This window comes from Bemisia tabaci, chromosome 9 (genome assembly GCF_918797505.1).
Source record: "Bemisia tabaci chromosome 9, PGI_BMITA_v3".
Lineage (NCBI taxonomy): Eukaryota > Metazoa > Arthropoda > Insecta > Hemiptera > Aleyrodidae > Bemisia > Bemisia tabaci.
The window spans coordinates 34270821-34290132 of record NC_092801.1 but is presented as its reverse complement, the minus strand read 5'-3'; the positions used below and the strand labels follow the sequence as shown (position 1 = coordinate 34290132).

Sequence of the window (19312 nt, the reverse complement as noted above, 5' to 3'; positions counted from 1 at the left end):
TGTGTGTAGTAAGGGTCACTACGAATTCGTGGTAAAGGCCTTCGGGCTATGCAACGCCCAAGCCAGCTTCCAGCGTCTGATAAACAAAGTGGTCCTATAACCCTATTATAAGCTATGAAGAAAAATCGATAAACATTAATTCTGCAAAGTTTCTAGTGTTGTATGAATGCATGAATATATGATACGTATGATACCGAGAAAACAACTGAGAAAAACTATGTCTTTAAATGGCCGTTATCGGAAGTGAATCCGGCAAATTCAAAAAACAGAAGATCAAATTAATTACCAACATAGGCGCCAACTCACACGCCGGGCGGCAGACATCGGATTGGACGCGGAAGTCACGTGTTCAATCAGATTTCCCACGCCTCGCGGCAACAGCGGGGAATTTAAAAAACCGTCATTTGGTGCTTTTCGCTAATGGAAAGTGAGTCAAGCACTGGAAAAAAAACACACTGGATCTTAAGTCCAGACTCTTGAAAAAATTGACAAGAAAAATGACTCTTGATTCAATCAGATTTAAGCTTAAATCAAAAGGAAATCCGCTCAAATTAATTGGATCCAAAGTTCAGACTCTTGAAATAATTGACAAGAAAAATGACTCTTGATTCAACCAGATTTAAGCTTAAATCAAAAGGAAATCCGCTCAAATTAAGATGCTTGGTTCTTGATTTAAGCTTAAATCTGATTGAATCAAGAGTATTTTTTCTTATCGATGTTTTTAAGAGTCTGGACTCTAGATCCAATGTGTTTTTTTCCAGTGAGTGAATGAATTTACTCTCAAAATAAAAATGAGAAAAGTTAGCAAAAGTTATTTTTGCAGGAGAAAAGAGAAGAAAAGAGTAGCTGGGCGCCCTGTAATTGTAGTACTAAGTGATGATGGACTTCTATCGAGGATGTTAAATTGGCCATTATCTGCTTAAGAATGAAAAAGATAAATAATAAATCCTCCTGTTTCATTCGAAGCTGTTTCGATTTGGACGTATTTCTACCAAAGAGACCTATGTTGAGGTGAGAAATATGGGGTGTGCTCGTTAGTTCTCTTTGCGTATGGGAAATATAAAGCGCCAGTGACGTCAGCGCCCCCTTGCGGCAGTGCCGGGCTCTCCTCGGTCGGCTTTAACTCATGAACCCTGTCCACAACGCTCTCTTCCCATGCCGCGGCTCATGAATCCCGTATTCAGTTGGCACATAGGTCTGTTTGATAGAATCTAAAATCCCGCTTTTCCGATTCTTCAAAAGGAATCACGCCCACTTTTACATTGCCTCTAATGCAGCTTCGACGAGCACACCCCATATTTCTCCCCTGCACATAGGTCTGTTTGGTAGAAGTACGTCCATTTGGTCTGCACATAGGTCATAACAACATACTCGTTTTGAAAAGTCATATTTTAGATTTTAACAAATTTTCTTTATACGATTCCAACTGAGGAAGGCTGAGTTTTCAACCGAAATGTTTTGATTTTATTCGTGAAATTTCGGCATTCTTACCCGCTTTTTGAGTGTTTCGTATTCGTGACCGGAGTGCGTTCGTTACGGCGGCTCTGCCCGAGCCGGCAGCAACGCCGAGGAAAGCGCATCGGACAGTAAAAGGGATTGGCGGCGGAAATCAAGAATTTTATCTCGTTTTATTCGTTTTCATGGGAGCCGCGGCTCGGCGCTTACGAGAGAGTTATAACTTCCAATTTGTTGGGCACTCGGTAAACGGGATGTTGGTCCGGGCGCTCCATCATCTCCGCTGGAACTTGTAGAGACATCCATTTGAGCGGCGCAACCGATGGCTTCGCCCGTTTAAGCGCGGCCCTTCCTCGACCGCGACGGACCCGGCTCCAATTGCCCGGCGGATTTGGCCATCTTCGTGACGCGGGCCCCAGGTTATACACCCGTGAATCTCTTCTCTGCCCGCATGGACCGCTCCTGACGGAGTTACAATTTAAACACCGCGGTACATTACACTGGGGGAAAAAACGTCAATCCAAAGAGTTCAGACGGGTCTGGCAACGCTGTTCGTACTGCTAAGTCGCGTTTTGCTCAGCTCCCGATTTTTCGTTTGTTTTGACGGTCTGTAAGGACTCTTTTTGGTTATGTTTTCGCTAACAGCTCACCTATAACTATCTTCTAGCCGGTTTTATACGCCTGTGCCCTCCTCGTCGCCGTTTTAGTGTCGTTTTTGAACTTTTTCTGCTATGACAGTGGCCTAAAACTCTGAATTTTCTGTGCAGTGCAGTGTAGTGTTGCATAATCCTTTTGCCAACTCTACACCGCTCCACATCAATTTTTTGCCGTTCGCGCATGCGCACTTTTACGTAAATACGGCAACAAAGTTCTAGCGGTGCTTATCAACAAATCGGCTTCACCGATCATTCTGATCCATTGATTGATAACCGGCACGGCGGCGCGGCGCGCCTGCTCCCACTCAAGGTTATCATTTTTCACCTAGTTATGAGAATGTCAACAAACTCGACCTCCACACCAGAGCAGCGTAAGAATGCAGCTGCTTCTCTCAATGCTGAAATCACCTGCACCGAGGTGGCTCTTGAATCGCTTAGTGCACTCAATTTCCTTGCACAGCACATTCCTAGTCTTGCGGAATGTTATAGAGAGGGCCTTGCGTCTTTCTGCAGACATATGGAGCCCTTTATTAAAAGTCTATCATCCACCTCGTCATCATCATGTTGCAGCTCACAGGAGAGCTCTCTCTCAAAAAACCTCGAGGAAATAATTTCGAATAAGCTGGACTCTCTAAACTCTGCGCTGAGGTTGGAACTTGCTAATTTCACCACGAGCGTCCAAAGTTCAATTACGGAAAGAAAGGCGACTGCTATTTCAATGGAGAAAACAGTTAAAAAACTTGATTCAGAATCAATTCCATCTCTTGATAAGTCGGTATGCAAAATTAAGCACCTAATTGAATCCGAAGGGCACCAGCAGTCCCGCACGCTTGATGAATTTAGAATCGACGGTTCAAATCGATTTGCTCTACTCGGTCAGAATAAAGTTATTATCTCTCATACAGACGACAGCGTCACCGTGGAAAAAAATGAGGCTCCCTCCTCCTTCAGCAATGCTCTTAAACGACAAAAAGGACGACTGCCTAATGGAAATCTATCTGCTCCCAGGCCCCCTCCTCCGCCTAAACTTGTCGCCCGGCCTTCCTTCAAAGATATCACGGAGGGAAATTTCTCCCCCCCTCCGATTCAACTGGGGGATAGTGTCCTCCATCCAGAAAAAGTCTGCCCTACAGTCCTTCTTTTCCCTAAAAATGGTTCGAACCTTGAAGAGGTTTGGTCGCAGGCCCTTAAATCATCAAAAGGAGCAGGTATACAGATAATCGGCAGAGAAATGCTCAAATCCTCCATCAAGATATCGGTTGTTAAACCTCAGCAAGCAATTTCTCTAGTTTCACTGCTAAAAAATCATGCTAGGGTTTCATGCAGGGAAGTCAAACTCCGTCGGCCAGAAATTAGCATTCTCTCAGTCAGAAATGATGTACTCGATGAAGATATCCCAGATGAAGTTTTTGCGCAAAACGACTTCATCTCCAGGTCCTCGCGTTGGAACCAGATGACTTTTCGCCAACAATTCGAAGTTGTTAAGGCATATCAGTCTAATAGAGACATAAAAAACAACAATAAGACGATTATTGTCCGCTGTTCACCGGCAGTGCGAAACTCTATAATGTTTCACGGCTCTGTCTTCATTGGCTCCCTTGCGTGTCGCTGCGTGGACAAACTTGACCCTCTGAGATGTTTTCGCTGTAATAGGTATGGACACGGCTCTAGATTTTGTGATAACGATCCCTTGTGCCCTTCTTGCTTGGGTTCTCACTCGCCGTCCAAAGACTCTGCATGCCCTCGCCTGCCATCAGAGAACTCCATCCCTAAATGTGCTGCCTGCTTCGCCAAAGAGAGGGGTGATTACATTGGTCACTCGCTTACTTCCTCCAGCTGCGTCTCAAAACTTCGTGCAATGGAACATCTGGTCAGGTCCACAGACTACGGCTGGTTTGACTCTCCTCCTATGTCCAGTGACAATCCACCTCTGGATCCACCTCCTAGTCGGCCGTTTCAGTCACCTACCCCTGCAGCTGCCCAGGAAGCCCCTCAGACGTCTCCAGTGATACAGACATTAAACTCAAATTCCCTTAAGGAATCTGAAACTTTGTCAGCCAATAAGGCTTTTTGATCGCAAGTGTAAACCCCCAAAAAAATCCCCGAACTTTTGTAACCCCTTAGCACCTCATAATGCTGGCCATTTCATCCCCACGTCATCTTCTCCCCTTCCACAAAGCTCTAATCTTAAAATTATCCTTTCTAATTGTAAAAAGCACTCCCTGGCAAATGAGGCTATCCTCCTTAGAGCCTCACAGTCTCTTTCTGGTATTATTGCCCTCACTGAGCCAAATGTATCTCAGGCATTGAATCAGGGCTTCTTTCTTGATCTTTCCTCTAGAGTGGCGGTTAAAACCACAAGTCAACTTTCAGGTCCATCCTCTGAATGGGCCAGCGAGGAGGGCTTCGTTCATTTTAGATGGAACGATACTATCTTTTATGTCTGTTACATCCCACCTCACTCTCCCACCTTCAATTTAGAGGAATTTAAAAATTACCTTCTAAGACTTGAACTTTCTATTACTCATCAGTCCTTTCCGATAGTTATTATGGGTGATCTAAATAGCAGATCCACCACTTGGGGTGATAAGCTTTCTGATACCCGTGGTGATATTTTACTTGAATGGTTCACGGCAAATTCCCTGACCACCCTCAATAATTCTGTTTCCTTCACTCCCACTTTCAGAAATCATAGTGGTGAATCTGCGGTGGATGTAGTTGCCGTTTCATCCCCTTCACTTCCTCTCTTCTCTCAATTGACGGTTCTTGATAATTTTGAGAATTATAGTGACCATCATGCTGTCGAGTTTAGGATGTGCAAGAGTTTTCCCCCTCCAATTATTCCCCCTGTCTCCACTGGATGGTGGATCCCAAAAATAGCCAGTCCCTCTTTCACAACCCTGGTGGCAAGAACCCTTACTCTCATACTGGCAGCTACTTCATTCCTTACTGCCCAAAGCTGTCAGGCGGCTCTGACGTATTCTCTCAATAATTCTTACGCGATCAAGGATCCCTCTCTGGAAAAAAGGAAATCCTCATATTGGTGGACCCCAGAGATTGCTTCTCTGCGAAAATCCTGTCTTAAACAGCGTAGACGTCTTTACAAGATGAAGGGGAAAAAATGCGCTGAAAATGATCAGGCATACCTTGATTTCACTAACTCGCGGAAATTGCTAAACGATGCCATCTTTAAATCTAAAAATTCACATTGGGATAATTTGATTGCAGATCTGGAGTTCGATTGTTGGGGCAGGGCCTACAAAGTTATGAGAAACAAATTCAAATCTCCCAAAACTCATGATAACGAGTCACTTTCTGAACTTGAACTTAGGAGGGTTGTTTCCGAGCTCTTCCCTATTCACCCCATCATCTCATGGCAAATGTCTGTAATTGAGGAAGAAATTGTACCCCTTTCCAACGACGAGGTTAGACGGGCATGCTCGCGCCTTAGACCAAAAAAAGCCCCGGGTCCTGATAGGATTCCCCCCGAAATTATTAGATCTTTTGTTCTCTCAAATATTGTCCCTTGTACGGATATGTTTAATAATTATTTGTTAACTGGTCATTTCCCCATCGAATGGAAGGAGGCCATCCTCTTTCTACTCCCTAAATCAAAAAAGGCTGGAATTAAGAAATACAGGCCTATATGTCTTTTAAATGGCCTGGGAAAAGTTTTTGAACACATTATTCTCTTTAGATTGACCTCCCTTTCGGACCCTCTCTCTGAGAGGCAATTCGGCTTTAGACATGGCCGCTCCACCTTGGATGTCATTAATAAACTCCGGGACATTTACGCAGGAAAGCACGACGTCAAGGGGAAGAAGGCCTTAGCTATTCTAACACTTGACGTCAAAAATGCTTTTAATTCCCTTTCATGGCTTGATATCATTAAATCTCTTGAGGGGAAAAACGCCCCAGCATATTTGGTTAATATAATCAAGAGCTACCTTTCGGATCGGGTAATTACCTATGGTGCCTTCTCCTTCCCGGTCTCCTCCGGTGTCCCGCAGGGCTCAATTCTAGGTCCCTTCTTGTTTAACATCTGCTATGACTCGGTAATCGAAAAGGTGCACTCCGTGAGATGCGAAAAGTTGGGTTACGCAGATGACCTCTCTGTCATTTTTGAGGCCAGCACTATCCCGGAATTGCGTGCCGTTTCTGAGGTGGTATCGGCTGAGATAAACGAGGAGCTTGGGCCTAAGAGACTTGGTCTGGAGCCTGACAAAACTGAGGCCTGCCTTCTCGGAGGCGGGAAGAGGTGGAGCAGGGCTTCCTTTCGAGTACTCGGTTGCCTCATCAGGCCCTCCCTTTCGATAAAATATCTTGGCTTCTGGATAGACAAAAACCTCAGCTTTAAAAATCATGTCATTAAAGCCTGCGAAAAAGCTAAGAAGGTTCATTGCTCCTTATTACCCCTGCTGCCGAACATCAGAGGCCCCACTTTTAAGAAGCGTAAGCTCATTTTAAACGCTGTATTTTCCTCCCTTTTTTACGGTCTGCCCGTTTGGGCTGAGGTCACTAAGATCGCTAAGTATCGTAACATAATTACTAAAACTTGTAGACCTTTTAAGAGATGTATCTGTGCAGCTTATCGCACTGTTTCCAACAACATATTAGATGTTCTTTCCGGCATTCCCCCGTCCGATCTCTATTTTGAGTCTAGATGTAGGCAGTATGATGGTGAGCCAAAATCTCTCATTAAATCTGACATTGTTGAGAAATGGGTCACAAGACTGGAAGGCCAGACGGATTCCGATGTCTGGTTCAAATCAGTCTTACCTGACCTCCGCAGTTTTATCCATCGACCCTTCGGTGACACAAATTTCTTCCTAACTCAATTCTTTAGTGGTCACGGGAATTTCCGGGACTATCTTCACAGGTTTAAACTGACCCCTGATGACCTATGCCCTATGCCTAATTGTAATAGTAGAGATTCTCCCGAGCACACCTTCTACCACTGCTCTTTCTTCCTCTCGGAACGCAGTTTGCTGAACGCTTCTCTAGGGGCTGTTTTTACTCTCGCCTCAACTCAAGATCTTCTTCTTTCATCGCAAGACAACTGGAATCACATCTCTTCTTATATCGAGAAAGTTCTAAGATTGAAATCAAACCAACAGCCGTCCCTCCACCCAGACCAACCACCCCCACCCCCACCCCCCCACGCCGATGGTATACCTATTGGTAATTCCGGCTGGACCATTTCACAACAGACTACCTGATTTTCTTTATGTCTCCAAACAGCTTAAGTTCATGCCTTTTAAAATAAGTCTAAAATACTAGTTTTAAGGTCTATCAACACAGAGGGGCACATAGCTCGTCTTTTTGTATAACTTGTAATTCAAATAATAAACTTTTTGGTCTCAAAAAAAAAAAAAAAAAAAAAAAGAGTTCAGACTCTTAAAAACATCGACAAGAAAAAATACCCTTGATACAATCAGAATCTAGCTTAAATCAAGAACCAAGCCTCTTAATTTGAGCGGATTTCCTTTTGATTGAAGCTTAAATCTGATTGTCTCAAGAGTACTTCTTCTTGTCAATGTTATCAAGAGTCTGGACTCTAGATCCAATGTGTTTTTTTTTTTTTTTCCCCAGTCCGTACGGGGTTCTCTAAACCTTAAAGAGAATGAATGGACCGCGATAAGCAGAAAGGTACCAAGTCCCATCGGCTATTGCAAATTTATATTAATTGAGCACTTTCATTCTGTGTGGAAACAGTTGTGCGGATATTCGCAGAAGTTTCAGCGAATTTTCTAAATAGAGCGAAGCAAAGTCCTTAAAATATTCAAAGGAATCCGCACAACTCAATGGGTAAAAAACATATTGGATCTAGAGTCCAGACTCTTAAAAACATCGACAAGAAAAAATACTCTTGGTTCAATCAGATTTAAACTTAAATCGAGAACCAAGCCTCTTAATTTGAGCGGATTTCCTTTGGATTTAAGCTTAAATCTGATTGAATCAAGAGTACTTTTTCTTGTCAATGTTTTCAAGAGTCTGGACTCTAGAAACAATGTGTTCCCCCCCCTCCCCCCCCCCCAGTGCGTAATGTTGTTTTTTCCGACGGACCCGGCTCCAATTGCCCGGCAGATTTGGCCATCTTCGTGACGCGGGCCCCAGGTTATATACCCGTGAATCTCTTCTCTGCCCGCATGTAACGCTCCTGACGGAGTTACAATTTAAACACCGCGGTACATGCTTCCGTAGAGTTCTCTAAACCGTAAAGAGAATGAATGGAGCGCGATAAGCAGAAAGGTACCAAGTCCCATCGGCTATTGCAAATTTATATTAATTGAGCAGTTTCATTCTGCGTGGAAACAGTTGTGCGGATATTCGCAGGAGTTTCAGCGAATTTTCTAAATAGAGCGAAGCAAAGTCCTTAAGACATTCAAAGGAATCAGCATACAACTCTTAGAAAAAAAGATTATCCGGGGGACCACATTATTTCCGTGCGTGGCTGATCTATTATGTTTATGCTTCCTGGATCTACTTTCGTGTTGTTAGGGCGTTTGCTTTCTACTACTAACTTTTTATGCTTTGCTTGTGTGTTGCAGAAATCTCATTTGAATCGCTGATCGAAGCTAATCCGAGGAGAGCGCAGTCGATATTGAGCCGGGAGTAACTTTGTATTTGCGTTACAAAGCCAATCATCAAAAAGCACGATTTCGAACGAGCGATATCTTTTCACCGCGAGTCTGTAACGATCGGTAAGCGATACTTCAAGGTTCCGTGGATTCGAAATGTAATTCGGGTTATATCCAATATGAGGTTATTTAATTAAATAAAAAATATAAAAAGTTCAAAACGATGATTATGCCTGAAAACGGCTGCATTTGTGTACGACTCACAACGAACCATGATGATCTTTCTACCCCTGACGATTTATTCAATTCTTAGAACTGTGATTATTGACCCAACGGCAGTTTATCGCTTCCAATCCGAGTCAAGGCAATATTTGGAAGCCACGGCTGGAAGCAGAGCACTGAAATTTTTTTTTTCTTGAAATAACATTTTGACTTTCAGCGTCGTCTCTTCTCGACTAAATTCGAGTTTAAAGTTAAAGAAAACGTTGTTTTGCTATCGTTTTTCATACCTAAACTTAATGAGAGCAAAACGATGATTTTAATACTAAAACGAACCAAATTTTGTCGACAAGAAACGAAGCCTCAAGTCGAAATAAAATCTCAAAATGAATTTCTTTTTCAGTGAGACTTGCATTTTCCCGCAATGCAGTATCTTCACTTAAATATTCTCTTATGACATAGGGTAATGACCTGATGCAAGAAAACATAGGATCAGGAGACAAAGAACTGAGATCTACGTTGAAGCTCATTAAAATAAAGAGACCTCCTACAAACAGCAATAGGTCCACACGAAACACACAACTCAGCGCCGAGTCCGAACAATTTAGGTAATATAGCGCCAACTACAGACAGTGAGGCCTTTCAGCCTGTAGGGCTCACGACTACTGCCTTGAGTTGGCGCTAGTTTACCTAAAGTTAGAGGTCAGCGATGAATTGTCTCTTCCGTGCACCTAACATAATTTAATTCCTCCTTGAGAGCATCTTCACACCATTGCGCATGAATATTATACACCCCGAATTTCAAGTTACAGAGCAGCTTTGCTAATAAAGTATTCAAGAAAAATAAGGAACACGTTGCAAGCATCTGAGAACTCCGAAGCTAAAAGAAAAAGAAGAAAATACCCTTTTAAATTTAGGTTGGAACTAATGGAAAAGAGCATAAAGAAAATAAGAAAGTCACGGCTAAAAAGTTCAAGTTACAGTGCTGCTTTGCTATTAAAGTATTCGATAAAAACGAGGAAAATTTTGAGGTGCTTATACAGGTTTCAGTTAAATTTGTTCACTTAAAGCTTCTGAAAACTCCAAAGCTAACAAAAAGAAAAGACCCTGAGAAATTTAAGTTGAAACTAATCAAAAAGGAGATAAACACAAACAAAAAAAATCACGGCTAAAAAGTTGGTGCAACAGATCGATTCAACGACACTATATCTCATTAGGAGATACAGTAGGGGAAACTGTCGAATCCTGCGTTACGTATGCGACATTTAAAACTAATAAAACGTCGAGTGTTAGGTTGTAGCGCTGCATTGGGCGCTCACATGTTTTACAATAATGCAGCGCAATGAGGAAACGAGTCAAATGCTCCACTTCCTCTCGACAAAGCGTCATCTCCATTAAGTAAACGAGTGTCTACTCGTAAAACTTGGAGTCCGCCAAGTCGGCGAAAGCTTGCCGAATTACTCCGTAAAATACAGGTTTTACACTGTGCCTCCTTCAAAATGCAGCCCCCAGCAAATCGTTCTTGAGGGCGTTTTGTTGATTTTTCAACGCACTTCTCGTTCTCGAGAGCATGGAGAAGCATGTAAGCCGCCGTTCTGGCGCAGTGTTTTAAAAAGGCTCAAGTTTTTCCGTTTTCCTGTATTTCCGAGAGAAGGCACGATTAGTCTTGTAATTTCAAACGTAAATTTGTGATCCACTTGCAATGCCATAGCTCCCCTATTCATTTTTATTGTTTCAGTGTGAGGGTTTTTGCGATAACGGGAATAGTAGTGCGCCCGTGTAGTTTTCAAAGTTTTCAAAGACATTCAACGATTTAATAAAGGAAGAATGCAACTCTTATTGCACATCTTCTAAAGTTGTGGTCCTGCATTAATTGATGCAAAAAATAAACGCGGAAATTTCATGCTCTTACAAAGTGGTAGCCAAGAACTATACGAAACCCTTTGAGTCGGATCATACTTAAACCAATTTGAAACTACGATTTCCTCTTAAAAATAAACCTGAAGCACCCACTTATGAGCATGCGTTATTCCTCCTCATTTCGATCATAGCGTTACCGAGTTCGATCAAAGTCGTGGTTGCATTTGCTAGGTATGAAGAGTGTCAACGCATGAAAAACGCCTTCAACGAGAAAAGATACTTCCTGGCGTGGTCTTGGAGGCAGAATAGTTGCATCCTTTAAAAAAACCCAATCAACAGAGTTGCAGCGGAGATTCGCGAGTAATACGGTCGCTTGGTTTGCTGGATGAAAAATACTGCCGTGCTAAGAAAAAGCGCCGTAAGAGCCTTCAGACGTTGCCAAGTTCCCATCTTTAAAAACTGAAATAACACGAAAATTTGTGAGGATTTTTTCCCCCGTAACTTTCAAACAGTTTCGTGCGCAATTTAATGTAAAGTTTCAAGGAAAAATGAGCATGAATGTCATCAAAAATACGTATATTTTATCGAGGGAAATTTGGCAACTCTTGAATGTTCATACGGCGTTTTTCCTTAGCACGGCAGAATGTGTCGACGCATAGAGAGAAGAAGTCAGTGCATCACAAGCTAATGCTAATTACCCTTATTTGCTTCTTGTACGTCACCAATTTTAATTTCTATTGGGCAAATTACAGTTCCCCGCAACCTATTGTATGCAAGTTACTCACTCAATACTAAGCTAACTGCCAAAAGTAGCCACCTGCCTGACATTCCCATATTTAATGCGGGAGCCTATTGTGCAGAGTGCGAATTTTTTTTATTTTTTACTTCTTCTTTCTTCGCATTTGCTGGTAAACTCTCCGCTCCCCACTCTAAATGTACGTTGGATGCATATTAACGAGAGATCCATCCATTCATGTTCACAAGAGGAGCCACCGGGGTCATTTTTCACCTTTGATGTGATTTATATCATTCTTTCGATGAGCTCTTCGATGCATTCCTAGATATTTTAATTTTAATCCTCATTTTTCGTGGGGGATTAGGAAATTCCGTATTACAAATGACAACGGAAGTTCCATGTGAGATCACTGGTAAGTTACATACAAACAAAATACAACTGTGGAATCCAAACACAGAAAGGGGAAGGAGGGCTAATCGGACTCCATTATGCAATTTGGAACTATAAAATTCTGGCTCATCTGAAAAAACACTTCCGTGCATAGGAAACTAATGGTACATACGCTGTTTTTAAGCCAGGCTAGAATTTATATTTCCAAATTACGAAATGCATTCCAATCAAAGGAAAACGAATCGCTGGAAAATGGGCAACTAGAATTCAAGCACTACATGACAGGATTCCTCTTCAGACTTTCACGAGCCTTTCCAAATTGTCTACAAATTTTTAAATGGAATACGTACAAATTACATCATTTGTATGATCTAACTTCTATTTGTTTTGTGTTTAGGAGACTTGTTAATTTCTTAATTAGGGGATAGATTTCCGAACTTACCGTAGATTGAACTGTTTTCTACGTAAATTTTCAAGAGGATGCGTGTGGCGCTTTATATTAGATCAGACCTTATTGTACACTCATTACCAAGAAGTTCACTATGGGCCTCCGGCACATCATTATAAGGTTATTTTACGAAGTATCTACCTCACTAAAGATGTAACATTTATTGACGTTTTCTGGGTTTTCTCCGTTCGCAAGGGGTTGGTTTACGTGCAACCAAGGGGGCGTTATAAAAAAAATACTCATCGTCTGATCTTTGAACGCCGAGCAGAAATGCCAGATCCGCGGAGTCTGGTTTGCCGGGGATCACAGCATGGGATTTTCATGAGATTTGGCAGGTGCCGCGTGAGTGCTTTAAGAGACACTTGGTTGCTTCTCTAGGTCTCAATAACAAGCTCCTTAATAATGCGAGGCGATCAAAGTTTAATTTCGCCCGATTTTCGAGTCCTCTGATCCGTATGCAGTGTTGCCAATTGTCGCATCCGTGAACATCTACGGGGCCTGGAGGTCAAACTTCGAATTCACCCTTTCAAACCTACAGCCGTAATGATTTTCGAATCAATTGATTTTAATAAATCAACAAGATACAATCTATTACATCCATTTATGTATCAGCAGTAGATTTACATTAAAATCATTGGGTTATAACATCTGGTAGGGGTTAGGGATATGAACACGACAACAGCTGTTCGATATCTTATATAGATATATATTTTGACATCTTTGTGGCAGTGCATAATGCATTTTCTTAGCACCGGACTGGTGGTCTAGTCTTCTTCTAGTAAAGCAACACAACAAAGAGTTGAAATTATGTTCAAGGGTATTTATCCAGTATTCGTGCTTAACATTCTTGAAAATGATCAAATTGAAAAGAGCTATGCGCGTGTTTCATTATCAGTCTGTCTTGTGCACTGGAAAAAAACCACATTGGATTTAGAATCCAGACTCGAGAAAATATTGACAGGAAAAAGGACTCTTGATTCAATCAGATTTAAGTTTAAATCAAAAGGAAATCCGCTCAATTTAAGAGGCTTGGTTCTTGATTGAAGCTTAAATCTGATTGAATCAAAAGTATTTTTTCTTGTCGATGTTTTTAAAGATAGTCTGGACTCCAGATCCAATGTGTTTTTTTTTCCAGTGTGCGTAGAGAGAGCGGTGCACGGTGCACCGCCATTTTCAATTTGCGTTCTGGAGACCACGATTTTGCAATTTTACGGTTTGAAATTACGGTTTTGTGGTTTTTTTTTTTGGGACAGCGTTTCGTAGTGAATCGTCAATTAGTTCGTTGTTCGTAGTGTTCTTTATCAAGGTAAAGACGTAGTGAATTGTAAAATGAATTTCTGAGTTTAATACTACATTCGTATTTAGCATCCCTTTACGTTCCGTTTCTCGCTTTTTCTCCCTGTTTTCCTTTCTTTTTTTTGACATCCATATTTTGCCATCACCGAAGTTTCAAAACTACTTAGCGATGGAAGTAACTCGACCGGCGCTAAAGACTCGTCCCGGGACTTTTACAACAATTAACGCGCAAGTTTCGCGATTATAGTCTGAAGGCTCAGAGTCGAGAGGGAACTCCGATGAGGCCTCGGTAGAAATGACTACTCACGGCACTGCGGAGAAACTTTGAACAATCGTTAATGAGAAAAAGTCAGACGGAAGAAAACTTGTTCTCTTTGATAAGAGCGGGGAGTTGTTTGTTCCCTCTATTTGTAGTGAGCTCCTCAGATAGAAAAAAACGAAATACTAATGGTACCTCCTTGACCGGCAGCAGATACCAGTCAACGGGGAACGAGACGTTGACTTTGTTGTACCGAGGAAAAACGACGTATGCGCGGTTAGACGTTGCCAAAATTCTACCAATACAACACTTATTTTCGAGGTAAAGTGCTATGTATTTATGCTAGATATTCAGAACTGTATTCATGCGATCAAAGTACTGATGTACAAAATATTCTCTAGCAAATTTTGACAAAGAAAAGCTGTCAACTTTCCCTGAAAATTCAAGTGCTTTAGGAAGAAATATCTCATATCTTGCAACTCGCCGTTTTCCGGACAAAAAACGTAACTCCATTCCACGACTGTAGCATTGATTAAAATAATTGAATTTTCTGCAAGGATGTTCATGTTCAATTCTTGTCCAAAATTTTAATGATTTATGTTTAAAATGAGATGAAAAATTTGTTAAATTCAGCTTGAAATTCACAAGATTCTCCTGGTGAAATTTAACTCCGGAGGGGAAGTTAGGCAGCATTGAAATTTAGTTACGAGCTGTCGCGAGGACAAATACGAACTGTCCCTAAGGTGTTCACTTAGTTTTTTTTTTTTTTTTTTTTTTTTTTTTTTTTTTTTTTTTTTTTTTTTTTTTTTTTTTTTTTTAATTTATTTCTACGGTCGAATTTTCCGAGGGAAATTGAGGGAATGAAGCATTATTCTCGAAGTTTCTAGACGTTACCGCTTATTTTATCTGTTCTTTAGTGAGTTTTCACTTGAGAGGCAAGGCAAATTGGTGATATACAAAAAACAGAAGCTGTTTTTTTGAAGAGTCCTTGATCCGTCTACGTCTTTCAGGAATGGTTTTTGAAGACGAGGTTTCGTTTTGGTGAGATTGGGAATTCACAAAAAACAGCATCCTCCTCCAAACTGCTGTTTTCGTGATGAATCTAGAATTCTACCACAGCTTTTAGGTGTAGTTTTTGTGACCGGGCACAATAAAGGCAACAGTAATATAAGGAAACATGAAGACAAAATAAACATAAGTGGATATAAATATAACATAAACATAAATACAACAAGAAGCAAACATAAATACAATTTAAACTCGAAATAGAAATCCGCTGTATGACAGTTGTATGAAACAGGCGTGGCATTCATACTCCACCTCTGCAAAGACAGCCGCTATCTTTCCCTCTTCGGTGGGAAAAATCAATTTTCATAAGCTGGCTTTTGGTGTATGGTTTTCTCCGAGTCGTCGTTTTTGATTCACTCATTTGACGTAGTGCGGTTCGGTTCAAGAGGAAAGTAGGTATAAGAAGATAAAAATCAGACCGTGCCCTGGAGAATCGACTTCAATGGGAATTAATTCGCCCCGACTTTGTATTTAGTAAGCCGGATGAAAAGCAAACTACCCACTTCTCTCCTTTTCTTCCCTTCTGCCTCCGACGCAGCGCGAGCAGGCTTGTTCTAAAAGCACAGGTGAGAGATTTTGGAACGTTAAATATTTGAAGAGCCTACGATCATAACGTAATGAATGTGCCATCGTGTGTTGCTGGTAGGTCCGACTGTATCTCATTCAACGAGAAATCATTTCTCGGGGGAAAACAAATATAATTTGCCTTCAAGGAGAGAGCTATGCAATCTCGCACTACCCACGAGGTCAACAAGCGGTATCACACTGAGAAAAAACTATGGCTTATAAACCTATTAGAGGTAAATATGGAACACCACTAATAGTAGTACCTCTACCTATAATAATAGCACATATACCTTAGTTATGGTACGGGGTACCTTAATTAGGTACAGAGACCTTAGTATGGTTCACAGACCGAGAATCATTAGTTTATTTACGACTATTATAGGTGTTCCATATTTACCTCTAATAGGTTTATAAACCATAGTTTTTTCTCAGTGCAGAGCCTTTTTCTGAGTCACGCTTTTTTCGGCTTGCCAATGAATCGTGTGTTATACTTTCGTTTTATTCCCATCTAATAAGAGATACTTGCGCAGCATCAACACTGCAGTTTTAACAGCAATGCGTGTCTCGGCTTGCACTGAAAACAAAAGTAGCTTGGATCAAGCATGATAATTCTTGAATTTGCCGCCAAGAATTTTCTTTATCTTGCTTTAAGCTGACTTTTTCTTGATTCAAGAAAAATAATGCTTGGGTTAAGCAAAAAAGTAGCTTATATTAACCAGCAAAATTCTTGATTTAGGAAGGAATACTTCTTGACGGCAAATTTAAGATTCTTTTTTTTCCAGTGTGCGGCGCACATTAGATCAAGTCAATCAGTGAGGTTGAACATGAAATGTTTAGCTAAAACTGCAAATATTGATGTTTAATTCGTCACAGTATAAATTTAGAAGGGTGTTGACAGAAAAAAATTTCACGAGGAAACCAATGGAACCATTTATAAAAACTCTGATTTTTATTATAAAGCTTATAAAGTTTCCAAATTTAGTCCGACCTCTCCCAGTGACCCGATCCACTGTGCGGCGTTGGAGACTTTCTGTCATATTTTATTTTCAACATTGAAAAGTACGAACCGTCATTTCCTGAAAAATCTCCTGATTTTTCTTCTCTGCGTTAAGAATATCCGGTAAAAATTTCCAGTCGAGATACGTCGGTTTGGTTTCCTTTTACAAAATGAAACACGAGTGGAAATTTTTAAACATCGCAACCTAGAGATGCAATGTTGCAGTTTCTCCGACGACATATTCGGCTGGAAATGACAGTTCTTTGTTAATCGTAGATCCAATCATTTCTTTCATATAAATATTTTGTGGATAAGCTCTTTATGCATGGCTTCGTCCCGTGTAACTAAGATACCAGGGAGCACATGAATTCTTGTATTGTGTCAAAGGTTGATCGTCGAGGTAAATGTAAAATTCGAAGAAACACGATTGATTTTGGACATATTCGGGAAAGAATGAGATGGAGAGAACCCTAAATGTAGGACGGGCAGGAAGAGATTCTCAAAACAAATCATTTGATCACAAAATGGTATGGCGTTGCAGTAGTTAGTTCATAAGTGCTGTCGAAATCGTTAACTGAAGCGTGAAAATTCTCAATATTGAAAAGGGCTCGGAAAACGTATAATTCCGGGTAAATTACTTGCGGACTTGTTTCGCCGACCCTGCGAAAGATTTACTCGGTTGCCACGCCTTCGGCTGACCTAAAAAATTAATCGAAGTAACAAATTTGGATGGTATAATTCTAAATGGATAAAAATCGCCACTAATTCGAAACTGGTTGATATTTCATAGGATAGCGTGATTCAATTGCCTGGATAGGGAAACATCTGGTATAGAGTCATATTTCTTAAAAATATCTAAATTGTTCGAAGTATGAAGACAGTTCTGTGATTAAGCAGCATAGAATTCTTATACACAGTTACACACATCGAACATTTTCAAGTAAAATTTGCATGACCTTATCTGATGCGAACCATAGAAGAATTCAACGAACATAGAGTGAAAAAACCGGATGGGAGAGAAAAACGAGAACAGATGAAACGTTGGAACTCTCGTGTAACTCCGAGATAAAGCGCCGTCAATTCAGAGAGTATGGAAAGTGATTTCCTACGAGTTCGAAGAGTGGTAATAAATTGACAATGACTTACTATACACTCATAAAAAATCACTTGAGTGATCTTGTCACCGGTTTTCCTTATCAGTCACGTGCAAAATAAATAACAAATAATAAACAGGAAAGAAACTCCATGCAAGTAAGTTGAGCTGTTGTTAGTGATTTTGACCGTGCCATTCGGTATTTGGTCAAAAACACATAGGAAAAAGAAAGCCAAAAATCGAGAACATCAAACATGCGCCTGCAATTTCGTATGATACTGTGCAACACTTCTATTGTGAAATAGTTGCTTGAGGCACCGTGACAAGACTGGCCAGCGCAATGGCGCCTACAAACCTAAGTGGATACTTCAATCATTGCGCAATGCGTGAAGTATCCTCTTAGGTTTGTAGGCGCCAGAGCATCACGCTGCTCTGCTGTGCTCGGCTCTAATATTTAAACTTGCGGAGTCAGCGTTTTTCATCTCATGAATTTTAAATGTTTGCACACTCAGCACTCTCATTCAAATTGAGGGGAAAACGTACAGAAGGAAAATATAATGTGCGATTTGTAAATATTAAGGTGGTTCCGTGTCAAATTTAATGATTCCCAGAGCTCGTTGATTTTTTCTTTTATACATTTAGAGCACGAATCTCGTTCAATACGGGTTCTAATTTTCTCTTCGGAATGCTGAGAACACACGATGAAAAGTATCTCAAAATTGGAATAAATCAGTGTTGGTACAAAGTTAACATTAAAGAACAGTGCCCTATCTGCAATCTATGCCGTCTGGAAAAACTAGAACATATCTTCTTTAAATGCCTAATGTACACTAGCGTTAGGAACTTCTATTTTAAAAATGTACCAAGTTCAATGTCAATCCTAAAAAAATCAGCAAAAATTGAGCACATTTCTGCACTATATATGTTTGTCATCAGCAATGAAAATTAGATCTTTTATCCTAAACGAGTAGAACGAGTAGACGAGTAGACCCTATATTTTTATACTTTTACACTTTTATACTTTTAAACCTGGCTTATGATTGATGCTTTTGTTTTTTTTCCCTTTTTAATGAACCTTATATGGATTGCATTTTGCAGAAAGGAACCAGGAGCATTGCAATGTAGCTAAGATTGTGCAACTTCTTTTGTCTTGGATGAAGAACCTGATTATCCATTAACAGTTTCTATTTTGATCGCTAAAAACTGTAAATTTAAGGCAAAATTACAAAGTAAATTTCATATTTTTTCATGGCTTCAGTAATTTTATTGCAAAGGACGAAACTGCACAATCTTTGCATCATCGCAATTCTTCTGGTTCCTTTTTGCAAAATGCAATCCATATAATTGTCAAGAACCTCTTTTTAAAAACCCTTTATTTTGGATGAATAAAATACTATTCTATTCTATTCGAATTTTCTCTTCGGAACCGACGAAACCCGAATGACGTGGCAACGCCGGATCGGGAAATTAGGGAAGGAGGCGAGACCGCTCCCTCGCGGAGGACCGGGACCGGGAGAGGACGGCGATAAAGCGGGATCCCTCGGGATCAAAGCCCACGCGAATCGTCACTAATAAGGGAACGAATTTGTCGAAGATAATGGAGACTACTTTGGAGTCGATTTCCGCTCGCTTTTGTCCTTAGCGCCGCTATTATTAATTAAGGTAAGGACTTCCGCGGCGCCGCGTC

At 40.8% G+C, this 19312-nt stretch overlaps 1 protein-coding gene across 3 annotated transcripts in view; it reads left to right on the top strand.

The window, feature by feature from the left end:
- The window catches only part of LOC109030397 (alkaline phosphatase), a 324326-nt gene that overhangs the window by 97009 nt on the left and 208005 nt on the right, over positions 1–19312 (top strand). For 2 of the 3 annotated variants that reach the window (XM_072304352.1, XM_072304351.1), the window contains one exon: positions 8663–8815. The exons of the other annotated variant lie outside the window; for it this stretch is intronic. The gene's annotated coding sequence lies outside the window, so the exon portion shown is untranslated. The remainder of the gene's footprint in view (positions 1–8662; positions 8816–19312) is intronic. 3 annotated transcript variants of the gene reach the window in all.